Source organism: Metopolophium dirhodum, chromosome 1, assembly GCF_019925205.1.
Source record: "Metopolophium dirhodum isolate CAU chromosome 1, ASM1992520v1, whole genome shotgun sequence".
Classification (NCBI taxonomy): Eukaryota; Metazoa; Arthropoda; class Insecta; order Hemiptera; family Aphididae; genus Metopolophium; species Metopolophium dirhodum.
In genome coordinates, this window is record NC_083560.1 from 133150277 (window position 1) to 133165902 (window position 15626).

Genomic DNA, 15626 nt, shown 5'->3' on the forward strand with positions numbered 1-15626 from the left:
ATAAAAGGACAATAATATAATTATTATAAACAAAATAAAGGACATAAAAATATTGACTTTCTTTATTCATGAAATGTTTTATTACTTTTTTTAAAATATAAATCATGCATCATTACAGGTCGATTAAAAGTACCTTTATATACCTAGTTAAATAATATTTAATACTTAAATACTAGTTCAATTATATAATAATTAATAACATTGGATTGTACAAAATTATAATAATTTTATATTTAAAATATGAATATAATATTAAAACAGAACCATTACCTCATGACTTCTTCTTCTTCTTTTAATTTTTACGTAAATTATATAATATAAACTAATAATGAAAATAAAATACATAATACCTACTTGGTTGTTAAATGAAATATAATTCTAGTTAAAAAATAGTTATTAAAAGTTATTGAATACAAAGTGGAATATAATATTCTAAAAATGTGTATCAATGTTTATTCTTAATATAATATATTATGCTTATGAATTGTCAGGTGGTGAAAGTTGCGAGTTTGGTGTATATTGTTGGCCTTGAATACTAGCGTGTTCTGTATTAGAGTATTGGGAGTTGAGATGGTTTATAGGCATTTATCTACCTCTCTTTAAATCGAATTAATTTTTTTCCCTCGATTATTCGAACACTCGGTAAATCGAAAACCTCTATAAATTGAATTTTTAACTCGGTCCCCTGAATTTCGAATTATCGAGTGACTACTGTATATCTAATATAAACTATAAAGATTATATTGATTAATATTCCTTATAAGCTTTTAGATTCTGGGCGGAGCGATGAATATATTGATTTTACAATGATGTGTGATTTTTTTTTTTATTTGTGTCTGTTTACACGATAAATAGTCAAAATAATGTTTCGATTTTCAACTTCAGTATCTTTTTTGATGGAAAATGAATCTAGTTAGTGCATTGGGGAGGTTAAAATTCCCAGTAATTCAAAAGCACCGGGGAAAAAAGTTAAGGAAAAACGGGAATCTTCAACTTTTGTGGCTAATAGAATTTATTTATTTATTTATTTATTTAACGGACGTTAGTCCAATTTACATAATAATTAGTGTATAATTTATATTTAAAAAAATATATATATAAATATATACAAGATAACATATTAAATTAATTCTACAATAAAGAAAAATGAAGATAAAAGATAAAATATAAAAGTTTATAATAATAAGTATTAAGATATTAATAAGTGATAGAGAAAAAAAAATCTTAATTATTTACTGAATTTCCACTAGACAATAAAATATTTATAGGTGTACAAGACGGGCGATTGTAAACTCTGCCAGAATACCGGTTAGATAATAAGGTAATTAAAATGTCGAATGTAAACTCCACCAGTTTTATTTTCTTACCTGAAATGGGTGTATGTAAACTCCACCAGTTTTATTATGAATATTATATTATATCAATTGTATGCTCTTAGCCGTTAGAAAATTTTTAATTTTTGGCTTCATTTTGATATATTTTGTGCAAAATGTTTTATTTACTTATAACTATTATATTTTAATGTGGACGATTATTAGTTAATATTATGAAAATTATGAATATTATATTATAATATCAATTTTATACTCTTAGCCGTTGGATAATTTTTAATTTTATTAATATTTGGCTTCTATAACTATTATATTTTAATGTGGACGACTACTAATTATTATTATTATTATTTTTTTTATTTTATAATAATAATTATATTAATTTTATACTGTTAATTGATTTTCTTCACTGGCGGAGTTTACTTGACCTCAATTTTACCTGATATTTTTCAGTGGCGGAGTTTACATAATCCCAATTTTACCTGTTTTTTTTTTACTGGCGGAGTTTACAGTAAAAAAAGGTACATGCGCCCGTACAAGACATATAATTTTGGGCGCAATTAACAGTATAAAATTAATATAATTATTATTATAAAATAAAAATAATAATAATAATAATAATAATTAGTAGTCGTCCACATTAAAATATAATAGTTATAGAAGCCAAATATATTTTAAAACATCAGTATTTTTATAAATAAAAACAGTGTAATTTTGGGTTATGAAAGTTACCAGAAACTTTGGGCCCCACTATTGAAATTCTTATTTTTTAATGCATATAATATTTGAAAAAATGAACCGCGGCTAATAAAATTAAAATAAAAACTATAGTAAATTCAGCGTTATTTAGGAGTTATACGTGATTTAATTTTAAAAATGCTAATTTTTTTAACTATTTTAATTTAACAAGAATTAATTTGTATATTTCTGGTTTTATTGTGTATGTTATTTGACAGTACAATAAAATACCTTTACAAGTTAAAACGTTTTGAAGATATGTCAGCAAATGTGCGGCAAGTTCCGTTTTGTTTTAAAAAAAAATAATTATCTAAAAAAAGAAAAAATATTAGACCCCCTCTAAAAGGTTTTTTTTCATAACTTAAGGTAAACTATCAAATGACGCCGACGGTCACTTATTCCCGGAACGCGTTGTATATCATGTATTTCTAAAGTTTAAGTGATTCCGTTTATTTTGTGATAATATTTTCAATTTTGAACACGAGTAAAAGATCAATAATAATATGTGAATTTATTTTAAAACTAACGAAAATGCACAAAAGTAGTATTGATGGAATTGGATTATCTTCTGAAGAAACCGACGTGCATCATTTGGTGCATACAGTAATTACAGTTAAAGTAGATTAGTAGCACTGGCGCAGTATACCCCCTACTCAGCACTTGATACCACCAAGAATTTTTGTTGGATCTAAAAGACTTTTTCACTTTAAAAAAAAATAATATGTTTTTTGATTATCAAGAATATTATCAGTCCTGTATTGGTGTGCACGAAATTAGCCCCCCCCCCCTTACCTTAATAATAACCATCCATATTGTGCAAATATTTATCAAATTAATTGTAAATAATTTAAAATTGCTTTTTAGAATGTGTTTTATGGGCGTTTGAACTTCAAATGTTTACGGCATTGTAAATACTAAATTCATCCGTAAATTAACGATTTTCTAGATTTGTTGTAATTCAAAATCAAATAACCGTAAATAATTTAAATTTTCACCAAATGATTATATTATCATTTTCTATAGGTACGCATGATAACATTTTAAAATTATTTCATCTTGAATTTTTAGTTTTTTGAAAATCTAACTAACAATATGTTCCGGGGGGAAGTGACCGGCCAACGTTATAATATGAAAGTATACCCAAAATGATGATGAAATACCTTTTAAAGAGGGGGTCTAAATTTTTTATTTACTAAGTTGTGGACAGTTAACTTTTTTTTATCAAAACCAAACATATCACACATTTTTTTATGTATCTTCAAAACTATTCAACATTTTGACGTAATTTTTTTTTATCTTAAAGCTATTTAAGTGTTCTATCAACCAACATACGCAATTAAACCAGAAATGTACAAATTATTTTTATTAATTTGAAAAAGTAATTATTTTTTATCAAAACTTAATATTTTTAAAAGTAAATCGCGTATAACTCCAAAAAATTTAGTATTTACTATGGTTTTTTTTCTTATTTTATTATTATACTGAATAATACCTAGAATAAAAAAAAGTTTGGTTTTCGTATCTTCCATGATACGAGGGCATCAACGATCTGTCTGGCGGGCTGCCTGTACCGACCTTATTCGTGCCTAATATAATATATATGACTGGGTTTTATCGATTTTGGCGTTTTAATAACGACTACGTCGGTTATTTATTTATGTTGATTCCGTTTATTAAACAACAACCGATATAATCTAACTATATAATGTGAAATGAAATTCTCTCTACATGCTAAACTCTGGAACTACTTATCAGATCTTCATGATTTTTTTTTAACGAAAGAGTATTTCACGGAGAAGGTTTATATGAAAGAAAATATTAGGAATATTTACCGGAAAAGTAGAAAATCTGGATGTCAAAAATACAATAGTGTCGCAATCTGTCCAGAAAAAAGTAAACTAAATAATAAAAAAATATTTAGTTTATTGTTGCAGGTTAAAATAATAATATACTAATAAATGTAAATATACAAATAATGTATAATATACTAGCTGATCCTGTGCACTTCGTTGCCCGTTAAATGTACCAACTCTATATGACTCAAACTTTGTTCAATTCGTTATTTAATATTCGGTGTATGGTGTTCAAAATTTTTCTTAACTTTTCTGTTGCCTGGAATAAAAATTCTGATTCACAGCAATATATTATCAGATAGGCAATATAATATAAGCAATCTAATCTAATATAATATAAGCAATCTACAATGGACCCAGTGCTGTTTGTACGTAAGTGTATGATTTAACTCGTAAGTATCAAAGTTATACCAAGTTTATTTTGATATAATACGGTGGATTAATATAATCAATTAATACATAATACTAACCTCCCCTAACCGTATTAAAATCCAATGAATAAAAAAAACCAAATTTAACCCTTTTTAAATTAGCATATCTTCTTCCCAGAGAATGGAGCAAAAAAATCGTCAAAACTCCTCGACGCGCCCAATCGCGTGCCTTCCTCGCGGCGCCCGCCGGTTATTTCGCATTTTTCGTTATCGGTTCTTTTTTCTTATCATCAGTATTATTATTTTTTTGAAAATGTTTACCCTTTTTACGCCGTTTTTTGCATTTTCTCATCGCCATCACTCCTCTATTCACGTATTCCGTTTGTTTTCGAGTCCGCCGATGTGCGGTTTATACGCGAAATCGATCCGTAGCCTTTGCAATCGCAATCGCAATCGACGCCGGCCGTCGGTCGTTATTAGTAATTTTTACGTCTTTCTCGATTTGTTTCGTCTTTTCAATCGCCGTTTGTGCACTATCCGTTTTGTACACTTCAAAATTTGCATAAATTTCTACGCACAACTTGGTATTTGAGTCTAGTGATGGGAACTATCGAATAGTCACTATCGAACTATTCGATAGTAGTTCACTATTTGAACTATTCGATAGTCATCTAAAACCTATTCGAATATGAAAACTATTCGAATATCGAATAGTTTATTCGAATAATTTATCGAATAGTTTATTCGAATAATTTATCGAATCGTTTTTATTCGAATAATTTATCGAATAGTTTATCGAATAGATAGTACTGGTTGCCCATAGACCTATGATAAGATCGTTTTAAACTCGCAACCAAATTAAATAACCAGAACAGCTGGAATATTCACCACAAGTTAATCTTAACAAATAAGAATACGATGCCGCCGTCATTCAGAAGTCTAAAAAATACAATAGAGCAGCTACCCGTTTGCCGATAGAGGTACTCATGTGGTCATCTCTGTATTAAAAACAATACAAACGTACAACATAATAAAAAATTAAGAGCCGTTTCACGCAAACGAGAACCACTTAGGCTATTAATAATCCACCGAACTATTCGATAGTCCACCGAACTATTCGATAGTTATCAGACTATTCGATAGTGTCTATTAAAAACTACTAATCGGTTATGTTAAAAACATTCGAATAGATATTCGATAGTTTATTAAAACTATCGAATACTATTCGATAGTGTCAACTAATCGATTGTGCCGATATGTAACGATATGATAGTGCCTATCACTATATTAAAAACTGTTTTTTTTTTTTATTATTATTATTATTCAATAAATAATGCATCATATTATTGTACACATATTGTTTTGTCCTTTATTCATGACATATATTTATACTCTAAATAACTATAATATGTAATTTGTAATATACAATATAGTCAATATAGTCAATATATATTGTAGTATACAATGTCCTATATACTACCTACTATGGGTACAGAATTGTTCATCTATAACGTTCAAATGTACCTATATTCATTATTTAAATCAGTTGTTATGAGTATAGCCTATATTGGTGGTTTTATTTAATAAATAAATTGTACTGTAACATAAGTACAGAACTGTTCACCGACGGCTTTATCAATGTCAGTATGTACTGCTACACATACTGTTTTAAATATTAGTGTTGATAGGTACCTAAGTTAGCTACAATGTCTATGTTGGTCATTCAGTATTTAAATTATGTAATCATTACAAAAATTAAATTAAATTAATAAACACTATCAATGATATACACAACTATTTTTTTTTACATTTACTGAATTTTATTATAATTTACATTTAATAAGGTAAACACAATTTTGTGGTTTGATTTAAATTAATTTATTCAATCATACATTATAGTCAGTTATGTAAAAATAATAATAATAATGAAATAAATTACATTTAAAATTTAAACTGTGTGTAGATACAATATATAATGTTCATAATTGATGAAACAGATTTTGCAATTAAATCTATAATTGAATTTAATAAAATAACTATGTCCAACTTTCCAATCATCTTTGTTTTTAAGTCAGACACTAAAAGTTAAAATTAAGTAGTCAATTTGTTTTTGAGTAAAATTTAATTAATTGAATATTAATACATTTTTAGTTAGGTATTAAAATAAAAAATAACTGCTTTAATTTATTAGTTTTTAGTTTTTACGTGCCATATCCCAACAGAATACATCTAAATTATTCGATTTGGTTAAATAATCATTTTTTATACATTTTAATTTTGCAAACAATTTGGAGGACTCGTCATTTTTGCAGAATACCGTGAATTGGAAATCCTGTTGAGCTTTTGTAACAAGTTGAGCAGCATATCCTTTCCTTCGTCTTGATTGAATTGTATACACAAAATCCAGAATATTTGGATATCTCTGTCGTTTCAGTGGGTCGAAATCGCATTTTGAAAGTAAGAGGATTGACGCAGCAGATTCTTCACACGTTGTTTCATATAATACTAATACATGCAAATTACGGCTCCTATTTACGGTATACCAACCGATTATAAAATTTAAATCTGGTTCGATTTCACTTTTATACATATCAACAAACTTTTTTACAAAATCGATTGCGGGAACGCCATGAAATTTTTTGATAGACATTATTGTTAAATATTATATTTCAAATAATTAAAACATTTACGTTCATAAACACTTGTAAACTGAAGGGCCCCGTGCAAGAACAAGATAACTTCATTTTTCGTGGAAGAAATTTCATGGAAGAAATATCTATATGTTTGTATCAAAATCAGAAAAAAACGTTTTATTATTCCCAAAGAAATTACAAAATGAATTATTTACATGAGATAACTATAATTCCTTTTGCTCGTCCTGAACAATTGATAAAAATGGAGCTACCTCGTTCTTGCATGGAGCCCTACTAGTATATTATATTCGTAGGTAATACAGATGCCGTGTGATCCTAAATTCATCAACTGATCTAGCGAGGATTCTTCAGTGGATTGATAATAATTTAGGAACGCTTTTTTTGTTATTACGCTGGAACATGACGGTTAATACTTATTACCATCATTTTCTTATAAATTGTGTGGTATTTTGATTGGCGCGAACAGTTTTTATCAAATCCATCCGGTCCAGCCGAAAAATAGCAGATTGCTGATAAGTCAATGGGCCTGATTACCTCCCCTCCAACGGATTGGCCATCTGCTGAAATTAGGAACAACCATATTCAGCGGCTGACCAATCTGATGAATTTGGGAACATACGGAATATAATATATTGTCAGATATTGTTAGATATGATATTATCTTTATCTCAATTTATGAATTTTTGTGGATTAGGCCACTATTGCACTCAACCCCTCATATAACATATGTAATGTAACGTCTAACGTGTCAGTGCCCCGTGATCCGTTTAGTCCGTACGCCGCGATGTCAGTTATAACTTGTATAGTAGTTGTACTGTTTGCGGTACCGACGTGTGCACTTTTTATTATTTCGGACTTTCACTGTTGAGTATGTGAGTTTGTTCAATGATTACTTACAAATACTATAAAATATAAACGACGAGACACTTATAATTCAAATACTTAATGATAGGAATCGCTGATACATGAAAATGGGGTGGTCAGTGGTGGATGTCTATCCAATATTGTGTACATAAGTTTCATATGTTAGCCCCTTTATGTAATTATTTTTATATTATTATAGTGCCTAATATTATAGGTCGTAAATGATTATCATAAATTGTTTCTGATAAACGTGTATTTTTAAATACTTAATTATTTTAATAATAAACGACTAAACACATTTATTACATAAAGCACCTAGGTAGTAGGTAATTCATGTACAAAATTGCCGTTGCTTATTATAGGCAACCACTGCTCACTTGGTTTATGCGGGGGTGAGACAAGTGCCTTGTGTTTTGACCACGAACATGGTTTAAGATAAAGACAAAAGAAACACTTAAGGCTTTAAAAATCAAAAATATAGCGGCGTTTTCCAACCAGTTTGTCTTAAATCGTGACCTACTCTAAACATAATATGCTTTTTGACCAACATAACGAAGAGAGCTAAGACTCTAAGATAAACGAAAGTAAATTCTAATTCTCACAGAAATTTGTTTAAATGTATGTATTTCATGTTTATAGTTATTAAATTAAGGGTGTCGGTGCCGGACATTTATTAAGGAGTAAAATTTAGGCAACTCAACTCACATGTGGTATCGGCTTCGCGCGGAACCGTGCATGTGTGTGAGTATTTAAATCGATATTAGTGTGAGTGAGCTATAATTACACGCGCAGATAAAGATATTTACGTACACGCATGCACAAGTTAAGTGATTGACTTCAATGACTATTATTGAAGCACAATTTTGATGAACAAACTTGCTTCTACAGGAAAAACTCTCACGCCTCGTAGATATGTCAGATTTTGGTCATTTTTTTTTCATCTGGAAGATGAGAAGCTTTTGCAGGTCGGATCAAAGCTTGAATTTTTACTATACTTTAAATAGTAGTAGAAAAATACGTTAGAAAAAGAACAAATATTTGAAATATTGTGCATTATTCAGTGCATATTCCAGCTTCTATAATTATAAAGACTCTATAAAGAATACTAATCATCATTTTTATGATTGATCAAATCAAATAAATATTAATTAATGAAGTATAAAATTTAAATAAATATTTTATAAGTAAAAAAAAATATAAAAATAAAACCACATATTTCAGAATCCCAGATGTTGAATATATTTTAGTTTTTTGATATTTATTTTTAAATACTGAAGTCTGAAATTTATGTTTTAGCGAATATGCTTAGAAATTAACCTTTAAATAAGTTACTTTTAAATAAATAGCATTTTTTACCCAACTATTGTTAAAAAGTTGATCGTTGACATATTGACTAGTTGAACAACAGGTTTTTAGGGGTTCAAATTCCTCCCAAAAATTATTAAAAGTGTAATTTTTTTATATAAAATATTATAGACTATGACCCCCCCTCCCCACCCCAAAAACTATTTTGATCCCCCCTAAATTTTTTTTGTGTACGCACTTGGCTTACACTCAGTGTTGGGATTAGATAAGTACTTTTTTATCTAGATAAAAAAAGATATTTTTTTTTTTAATACCTACTTTAAAGTCTATCTTTTTTACTTTAGAGTACACCTTAGATACTACTAAGTAGGTACTTCAATATTATATGAAAACCCACTATATGTATTTAAATAAATATTCGCAGTAGACATTATTATATATCAATAACCGAGGTAAACTGAAAAAACATTTTCAAAATATCAAGAAAAAACTATTTTACACGACTTATTGTCACAGTAAATTTTAATTATTATGAACCTTCACAACAGTTTTAGTATGTATTTAAATTTTTTTAGTAGATATACAATTATTGTTATTAGGTAAAATACATCTAATTTCATGATGTATGCTATGAACATTGCATAAGTATATACTATACAATAAATAAAAAAACACTGCATTTCAAATGTTTTGTCAGTAAGACGGTTTCTTCTTGGAGTCAATATTTAGGAACCGATACTAAACAATCTTTCAACTGGGGCGGATGATGGTAGAGTCGTGTGGTATTTAAGGAAAACTAGTTATTTTGAACTTGATAAGTGTCGCCGCCACGACGGTAGATGAGCCGTAGGCACACCGCAACGACCGACACACACACACACACACACAACACCGTCGCATATAATTGTTTTTATTTTTGTATTAATTGTGTGATTGTGAATTATTATATAACATTACGTAGATTATAAGTTAATTACCGCCGCCGCCGCACCGGCTGCGCAATCATTTTAACACGGTTGTCCAGTCCGTTAACAAGTGTGTGCGGAATCGGTACGTGCGCTAATCGCCGTAAATTTATATTTTTTGTAAACGTTTTAAGGCTCAAATAGCCAAAATTCTTTTTATTATTGTGTGTGCGCAAATCGCCACTATATTTTTATTTGTAAGGCGCTAATCGCCACCGTTATTATTGTGATAGTCGTGGCGCAAATCGCCATCGTTATTATCGTTATTGTCGTGGCGCAATTCGCCGGCGTTATTATTGTGATTATAATATTATTGTTTCAACTCATTGTGGGTGCCGTTTTTTATTATTAATTATTATATTTGTATCCATCATTATTATAGTTATTATAGGTATCAGCTGGCCAGCAGATCACCGACAACTGTGAGTTATTTATTATATATTATTAATGCTATTATATTGTATCTATTCTATTAGGCTAGAAGAGCCATTTATTATTATATTTTACACAGTTATGTTGCTGTAATATTATTATTTTTATATTCTACGTATTGGTCGTAAGGATAGATGTATATATTATTATTCTGTTGCGCCACAAGGGCCATATTTATATTATACCTTGTTTCTGCTTTACCATAAGGCCTGAGCGTTCATGTTATATTTTATTCTGTACCTTTATCGACTAGGCCAGAAGGGCTAGGTATAATATTATTACATATGTTTTTATACTTTTCGTTATTTTTGATGCTATTATTATTTTAATAAAATATACAGAAACTCGTGCAACCTTAATTACCAACAATCGTGTTACCATTATTTTATTATCTACTATTAGTTTTAAACACACACACTACATACAGATACATCTACACACCCACCACACACTGGCACTCTCTAGTTTTGCTCGGCGACCCCGTCCACCTCTATTGAGTCGCTATACAGATATACACACGTACACAGGTCGGTCGGTGTGAGTGCGAATTATTTCTGGAGACCGGGCAACACGCTCTATTATTGTACCGTTCCCGGCGCAAACAATAAGTTTAAGAGAGCTAATAATGTTATGTCCTTTTCAAAGATTATATCTGAGGCTTAGTAAGCTTTTTTTAGTGAATGTTAACTTGATAAATTATTATTTAGAAGCACAAACTTGTGCTCCTTTTTCATATACATGTACAATTTCTCATTTCCCACCAAATAAATTGATTGCATTTAAGTAAAACATTATATTTTTGATATTAATTAATAATTAGCTATTATTAAAAAGTATTGAAATATTAAATAGCATTTTAATATTGTTAATGAATTAAATAAAATCAAACAAAAGTATACAGTATTTAGGAAACTGTTGTAATTTTAAATTACAAACAATTAAATAAAAATATCTATAAATGATAATATTCTATTGAAAACCTGGTCTTAGGTGAATATAAAATTTAAAAATAATATTTTAACATCACAAGGTAAATTAAAACATAAAAAAAATGAGTATATTAATTTTAAAAGTAGATATACCTATATTATTTTATTACATACAAATGTTAAATTTAATTCATAATCTACCCATTATAGTCCAAGGTTGATCAGTGTCCGAGTATTCAGCTAATGACAAGTCAAAAGTTAAAGTAAAATACGGGGATTTACTTGGTTAGATTTCATCAATAGGAAATGTTTTTGATCCAATCTGCCAAAAAATAAATAAATAATGTTTAGAACAATAGAACATTTAACGGATTAAAAATATATAACTACCAAAAATTGAGGCAAGAACAAAACTCCAGCCTCGTGTGCCATTACGATGTTACTCTGTTCATCTGGCTCAAGTTTTCTGCTCTAAGCAGCTTTTGATAAATTAGCGCTAGTCAACAAAAACCAAGACATTTCTGTATAACCTGATGAAATTCTGCAATAGGTTTTTATATGAGGCATGACTTTTGATAGCTTTCGTGAATAACATTTGCACAAGCTGTAAAACAATGTATCAACATAGAAACTATGTGTAAAAAGGTTTAAATTTTTCAAGTTAATATTATAAAATACTTACTACATGTAGTTTTAAGCCACAATTGATTTTCATGTACATTCTTATTGCAAGGCAAACAGATACCATCTAAAGCTCCATTCCAACTATTTAAAACATTGTTCTTGGATGGGTAGATCTATAAAGTACAATGCATTATTTAGAGGTTAAATGCTAAAATTATTGTTCATATTACCAAGTTGAAGAAATAGGATCATTGTCTGTATCAGTATCACCAAAATAGGTAGAAGCGGATAGACTTTCAATAAACTCTGACTTCAACTATTCTTCGTCAGTGGTACCCAAAGACCCAAAAGAACAACATTGAGCTATTATTGGCCATTCTAATGGTACACAAAATGGTGGACAAGCATGTTTTTTCAAAATATTTTTTAAATATAAATGATTCCACAGTGGTTCTTTCTGTATGCTTCCCTGGAATACTAGGTATGAAAAACACAGTACACAACAAAAAGATTTTATTATTTTTGATTCTAACTATGAGTTTTAATATGTTCTTACATTGCTTGACTGAAATCGACTTTTTCAATTTTTTTTTATCCAGGGAATTAATGATAGTTCTCTAAAAGAATGTAAGTATCGTAAAATATCTATTATAAAATCAGTCTTAGAATTACCATCTGACTTATTATCCTCCTCAGTCCTCTTTCAATAGACATTTTGAGCTCACCCAAATCCTAAAATATAAAATGATTCAATCAAAAACAAAACAATATTAATTATTCTTACCCTTGAGGAAACTTGGTCCAATCATCTTCTAACAAATTTTCCGACATAACTACAACCCGTCAACTACTATCGGCATAAGCAAACATTAATACTTTAATAAAATTTCCAGTGCAAGAAAATTTGTAATAGAAAGTATTCAATGGTTATATACGAGATAAAAATTATTATTACTCACCAATGATGATGACCAATAGCATTTTTAGCAATAATTTTTTTATGTCTAACATTTAGTAATTTCTTCTTTTTATGTAACTAGTCTATATCTTCATCACAACGTTCATATAAAAGTGTCATTCTTTTTCCCCTGAAAAACATAAATATGATAATGTACAATCTAATTATAAAAAAAAAAATTACCTTAAATTAAAACCATATTGTACAAACTTATCTTATTTCTAAAATGTATTATATTAAGTAATATAAGAATGGACATTTTTCCATAACTTTGTCTGTATGAGTATATAATATATGTTTTCTAAAATCCTTGTCAAAAAAAGCATGTAGTTTTTTCTACTAAATAATTTTTGTTTTTTTTTGTGTCTAATGTGATAAAATTACTTGAGACACTAAAATAAGTATTATAAATTATGTGCTGCTATCTATAAAGTTCAATTATAGTTAATCAATGTTTGTGAATTGTATGTAAAAAAGAGAACGTACCTATCTGTCATAATTTTTTTTTAAATTTTCCATTCTAAAGCCAATGAGATGCATTTATGAATTTTAAGGCCATAAAATACATTTTGATTCAATATCCTAAACTCTTAATATAGATCATTAGCAACCTAAGCTAAAATATGTAACACATTAATGGGATTCAATAAATTTAAATTTGTTTGGCACTTTTAATAAATTAATAAAAATATAAAATAAACTTGAATACATTTATTGAATGCAATGAATAAGGGTATATTTCTTAATTTCTTATCTATTCACTAACATTTTTTTTATTCATTGAAGGTACAAGATTTTTGAAACATAGAAATATAATCAAATTTAATGCATATCAGTAAGAAAATAGCATTAAACATTTATTAGCAAATACTATTACTTCTCTATAAAAATTTACATTAAAGCTATTTTTTCTATTTTCTATTTATTATAATTATTTAAATTTATTATCATATTACGTTTGATCAGTTATGAAATATTGAGCAAAAAGCCAGCCGAGCTCGACCATGATGTTTAAGTGAAGTGATTCAGTCAAATCACAGAGACTTTTGTCCAAGAGCTCTGAAACAAATAATAATAAAAGTTAGATAAATATTTGATTTTGTGTATAGCGGTTAACAACACAACATTTTTAACAGCTTAAATTATTTTAGTGTATTAAAGGGATAGTACAATTTATAAGTATCAACAATGTCCGTTTAATTTAGCCATTGATGGTAATACTGGCCCTAAGTTGTTTTCTGCAATACACAGTAGGTACCTACCTACTGTACCTATACTGTATACACACCTGCAAACGACAGCGTTCATTCTTCAGTGTGTGTTCCTGGATCACAGAATATCGGAGACATAAATATTCTGTAAGGCTCGGACCTCTACAACTTTTTGTCGACCGTTTCTATCGTGAGCTTCCACATCAAGGTCATTATAATTACGCGACCGGTGGCCTTATGCTTCAGAGACTCAGAACCAGACGCCATTGTTAGGAGTAAGCACCGGGGATTTTGACAAAGCAAAAAAATATAACACAGAAGTAAAAAAATTGTGTAATTACCGTAATAGGTAAGCACAAACAGTCGAAAGAACCATGAGTATCAAAACATTCAAAACGACGAAACACAAGACAAAGGATTGGAAAATAGGTACTAAAATAGGAGTATTAGCCAGAGATACCCCAATTCTCCCGGAGTGATAAGAGTTACCCTGTGACCGAGTTGAGGTCATAACTCACTTTTGGAACAAAAAATTCCAGTCTTGTAAAATATTTGAGTAAATGTATTTAAATACTTTTATAGTATTTAGAATACTTTTTGGTTTAAGTATTTGGAAAGTATTTTAAATACTGTCTTGGACGTATTTGTATTTGAAAATCAAATACTTTTGAAAATTCGAACAAATTATTCGTCGGCCATCACTTTTTTTTTTTTGAAAATTATTATACTATTTTATTTATAGATTTTAAAAATATTTTTCTTTCATAATTGTTGAGAACTCCTGTCCCCTAGCTCTGTATATCCACATCATTTATATTTCATTAAGAAATGTTTAATTAGGTACCTATTATTAAAGAATTTCTATAATATAACAAGTTTTATTTATTTTCATTTTTCAGTATACAATTGAAAATGGTACAAAAAGTTCTAGTAATACCTAGGTGAATGTATCATGACAATTTTAAATTAGTAATTACAAAATTAATTTAGCAAACTAACTAGTGGAAAAGTAAACTAAAAAAAAGTATTTGAAAAGTATTTAAATACATGGAAGTATTTATATTTTGTTCTTAAATACTTTTTCTTAAAAGTATTTGAAATGTATTTTAAATACTTTCAGAATGGATGTATTTGTATCTGTATTTAAATACAATTTTAAAAGTATCTTTTACAAGACTGAAAAATTCATTCGCACAAAATAGTCTTGGGGTAAAGATTAATCAGAAAATAAATGCGCGGAAAAACATTTGAATTGCATTTTTTATTTATGCACAAACCTTACACTTTAAATGTATAAGGTAGTATTACTGTTTTATGTATTAAGATGGTATATTATAGTGCTTATGGCTATGTATTCTGAAGAGGGGCTTGTTTATACAATGCTATTCAGT

General features: G+C 28.5%; 1 pseudogene; it reads right to left on the minus strand.

Moving 5' to 3' along the window:
- Positions 1-11376: 11376 nt before the first annotated feature.
- Positions 11377-15090, minus strand: LOC132934836 (probable tyrosyl-DNA phosphodiesterase; annotated as a pseudogene).
- Positions 15091-15626: the final 536 nt, after the last annotated feature.